Genomic DNA, 4,814 nt, shown 5'->3' on the forward strand with positions numbered 1-4,814 from the left:
ACCTATAGAATCTGTGGAACCTCAGCTTTAATCAGATATCTTGTATGTGTAGTTACGATAAGTAATAAGGGTATTTTTAACTTGAGTTCTGTGCCAAGTACGTTAGCATTTGTTCGCTCAGGGGTAATTTAGACGCTTCTTATGAGACTTGTGTTTTGTTTTGGTAAAAATTGTTCGTATTGTCAGTTAGCTGAGTTTCTTCCCGTTAATCTGGTATGATTGCTGCTGGTTTATAAAGCTTTGAATGCTTTAGGCCCAAAATATATTTCTGACCTCCTGCTGAATTATGAACCATCCAGATCTCTGAGGTCTTCAGGGACTGGTCAGCTTTCTGTCCCCAGAGTCAGAACTAAACATGGAGAAGCAGCGTTCAGTTATTATGCTCCAAATATCTGGAACAAACTCCCTGAAAACTGCAGGTCCGCTGCAACTGCGACTACTTTTAAATCCAGACTAAAGACTTTTCTTTTTGCCGCTGCTTTTAATTGAACTATTCACATCTTAAACTGCACTGTAACTTTTATCCATGTACTTTTTCTTTTAATGTTTATTTTATTATCTTTTCTTTTTAATGACTGATTTTAAGTGCCATTTTCTTAATGTCTTTCGTTTTTTGTAAAGCACTTTGAATTGCCTTGTGTTGAAAGGTGCTATATAAATTAACTTGCCTTGCCTATGACACATTAATAGGTTTTTAAATATTAAGAAGCCCTGAGACAGTTTCGTGAAAAAAAACCCCGCAGCCCCCTCTACCAGGTTAAACATTATGATGGGGATTTTACCTTATTTATAGCCAGACACTTCCAACAGATTCTTTACATTTATTGGTTGTAGTTAGTTTGGGTTCAGTGGCGGCGCTAGGGGGTGGCTACTTGGGCTCAAGCCCCGGATGTTTTCTGAAAAGCCCCGGATGTTTCACTTAAAAAAAATAAAAAATAAGGCCCATTCCCAAACCGCCCCCTACAGTCAACATGTGTCTCACAAACAGGCCTCCAAGAAATGGGAGAACCTAAAACAGAAATACAAGGTGTATTGTTATTGTAAAACATGTTTGTTTTTGAAAAAGCTGAACAAAGATTTCTAACATGCATTTGTTTGCAATAGGAACTTAAAAGGCCAAGGACTGGAACAGGGACTGATCAGGGGGAAGAAACCCCTGCAACATGGCCCTTCTTCATGGCCATGGATGAGGCCATAGGTGCAAGGCCTTCAATTAGTCCTCCTGTCCTTGTTGCCTCAGCCTTGGCAAACCCCACAATCCTCTTTGATCCGGAGGCTGCTTCCTGCTCCTCTTCCTTCCCCCCCCCCAAATGTGGCTGATGATCCAGACCCCTCACCACCCTCATCACTGTCTGAGGCTGGAACCACCCAGCAGCCCCCCCCCAAAAAAAGAAAAGGTGCTATGGGAGTGCTGGAGTGCCTAGAACGCGAGGCAGAAAAAGAGGACGAATGCCACAGAGAAATAATGCAGCACTCAGATACATTTATAACCCTGTTCGAAAAAATGGTCGACAAAATGTGATTTATTTTTTCCCCCCCACCATTGGCCATTTCTATGTTGATTATTGATGTTACTTAAAAGACTTGTTTTTGTTCGCTTGTATTATTTATTTGGAAGACAATAAACCTAATTTAACGTACTGTCCTTCATGTCTTCAATATTGTATGGGACATAGTAAATACAGGTAGACGGGTGATGAAGGTGACATTGCCTTTGCTTGATTGTTAGATGGCTACATTGTTCTGTGTGGGTTTCATAATGTAGAAGGAAAAGTTTTGCACAAAGTAATGTTGTGCACGGAACTAAAGTGTTTTTTTCAAAGTCTGAAGATTAACCCTGAATATCAGCATTTTAAATAAAGATATGTCTGTGCGCTTCATAGGTATAAGGCATTAAAATATACATGCCATTTACGGTCTTAATTGCTCATGTCAAACCATTTGCAGAGTTTCACTCAAAAACAAAAGTGATTGTATTAGAAGACCTGTGTTCATTTTCTGAACCTTTGCTCTGTGCTCGTGATTGAATGATCCAAGAGGTAAGGACATTTGTCTCCAATTTGGGATTATGCAGAAAGACAATTCAGGAAAACCAAGTTTGAAATCAACGGTGCACAGGTTTATTTTATTTCACCTCTTTTCTCTAAAGTGAGAAGTGGAGCTCACTAAAACAAACAAAATTAAATCAGGTATGTGTGCACATCATTTCAAAAACACAAGTTAACAGACAACCACGTTTTGCCAAAAGAAAACACAAAAAAACAATAATAACAGTAATCGTGCTCTCTCAGGTGTGGTGCCATTTGGACAGGAGCAGAGAGTTGTGCAGCAATCCTGTTCCTTAGGTGGTGTCCAGGACTTTCCTGTCCACATGCTGCGGCAGGGGGAGGACTCTGGTCCCCATCTTCAGGTGGGAAGGCTTCAGCATCCTCAAGGACATCGTTCATGTCTATGCACAGATTGTGCAGAAATGCACAACATGCAATGATGTCAGGGGCAAAGCTTGGACTGACCTCCAGCGCTTTGAAAAGGGTGGCCCTCCAGCGAGCCTTCATCCTTCCAAATGCTCTTTCCACCACAGACCGAGCCCTGGCATGATGCCTGTTGAATCTGGCCTGCACCTGGCCGCGAGGGACCTTGTAGTGTAGTGTAATCCCACTGGTTTTTCCAGGCAGGGATAACCACCGTCCCCAAGGAGGAACCAACCAGCTGGGGGAAACAGTGCCTGGCAGAAGATGGGGCTGTTTCGCAGTACTCTGGCATCATGAACGGAGCCTGGATAGCCGATGAAGACATCCAGGAATCTCCCAGTTGAGTCACAGATGGCCTGCATCTGGATGGAAGGAAACAGCTTGTAATTGATGTACTCCTTGTGCTACTCGTTTCCTGGAGGTTTGATGCGAATATGGCATCCATCAATCGCACCAGCAGCACGGTGAAATGCAGGACTCTTTGCAAGCTGACAGAAGCCATCTGCAATCTCTGGCAGCTCATCTGCGGTTGGCAGGGAAATGAGGGTCTTCAGGTTGGCCTTTATCTTCCCGGTGACGTGTTTGATGATCCTGTGGACCGTCGATTTGGGAATCCCGAATGCTGAACCCACCACAGAGAGCGATAGTCCATGGGCCAAGCTGTAGAGGAGAACAAGCACCTCGATGTCTTGTCCCCATCCGTGGTCCTTTGGGGAGGAAAGCATCTGTACTAAATACACCACACTAGATCGCTTAACTCTAAAGTCCTTCTTTAGACAGGCTTCAGGGTTGGCATACACGGCGAGAATTGGGGCAGTAGCATTGAGCTGCATGTAAAGACCTTTGCCCCCCTGTAAAAGACAAACACAGGACACAGTATTGTTCAATAACTATACTCCAACACAAACACACACACACACACACACAGCTCTGTAAACAATTCTGAGACCAAGTCAAATTAACCTTTCCTTTTTTATTCTATAAACTACTGACAACATTTCTCTGTGTTGGAATTCTACAGACACTATACAGATATACACGTATAGCTTGTAAGGAAAGAATAAATGAATGTATATCACAATATATCTAAATATCTATTTGTATTACACATACAAAGTTCATAGGCTACTATATAAGAAATAAAGTGAAGATAATTGTTGTATTAGCAATATTGAAATGTTTACCTGCCACTGGCACATCGCTAAAATGCGCCTCAACCTTCTGCGCCTTCTGTTGGATCTTGCCATTGCACCCGCTAACAGGCGACGGATAGCAACGCAGGTCAATGCAGCCGACAGATGTGGGTTGGACACCATGACGTCCGTTTCCGTTTCCTGCGGAGAGAGGGGAGGCCGTCCCAAAGCTTGCTGCTGTATTTATACCCTTAACCCTTAATGGAGGGAACTTCATTCAGCTGTGAGTGTGCCTACAGACGGAGTTCACTCCGTCATGGAGGGGGAGGGTCGAGGGAGTGGTTTGGGATTGGGCCTGACATTTTTTTTTTTTTTAAAAACGTCTCGGGAGTAATGTGGAGTACCGGAGTCCACCAGAGAGGCATCCACTGTGGGACATTAGCCTGCGTACTGCGTAGCCTGCCCTGAAGAAGAAGTGATCCTTCCTAGTGCCTGATAGTGATGGGAATTCCGGTGTTATGCCGTAGGTTGAAGCCCTGCCGTGGATTGAAGCCCTGTTCGCGGGGACGCGCAAAGGTGACGTAATCGCCTGTATTGAGCTTTTGCCGTTTTTTCACCCTTTTCAAAGCTTTTTTCTCTCTTTTGAATGATATATCAGATTAAACAGCAAACGGCTGAATAAATAATGTGCATACAATTGCGAGGAGGCTCGTTTTAAGGACACGTTTCTCAGATCTGTCACAATCTTCGTATTGGAATACACTTACGTTTTTGAGTGTATAGTCCCACTCTGTTATATTCCTCCTTCCTACAGAACAGACAATGACGGGATAATATGTGATTTGTCAATAGTCCTATTTCTTAAAAACGTCTCTGTTGTTTAAGTGTCTGATAACCACGAATAGTAAGCAATGATATAACAGTAATTATATCACATGATCATATCAGACAGACACTGTGTTATTTTCAATCAAGCCTACAAGATAATGTGTTCAAACTGGCTTCACTCACTTGAATTGCTCCTTTGAATATCATTTTTATATATTCCTACTCAACACATGTTTGCATTGTAATGCCACTCCTATTTTTTTTAAATTGTATTTTAAGGTGACATTGAATGCTTTGAAAGGTGCCCTAAAATAAAGTGTATTATTGATCTTATATCTGTGCCTCTATTACATTACAGTTCATTTTCTATCACACTATTAAT

At 42.5% G+C, this 4,814-nt stretch overlaps 1 long non-coding RNA gene across 1 annotated transcript; it reads right to left on the minus strand.

Moving 5' to 3' along the window:
• Window positions 1-2,097: 2,097 nt before the first annotated feature.
• LOC117535502 lies at window positions 2,098-3,772 on the minus strand. Its single transcript, XR_004567427.1, has 2 exons — window positions 3,656-3,772; window positions 2,098-2,521 (listed from the first exon to the last, which is right to left on the minus strand). It is a non-coding gene; the product is annotated as an uncharacterized LOC117535502 (long non-coding RNA).
• Window positions 3,773-4,814: the final 1,042 nt, after the last annotated feature.

Source organism: Gymnodraco acuticeps, unplaced genomic scaffold (genome assembly GCF_902827175.1).
Source record: "Gymnodraco acuticeps unplaced genomic scaffold, fGymAcu1.1, whole genome shotgun sequence".
Classification (NCBI taxonomy): domain Eukaryota; kingdom Metazoa; phylum Chordata; class Actinopteri; order Perciformes; family Bathydraconidae; genus Gymnodraco; species Gymnodraco acuticeps.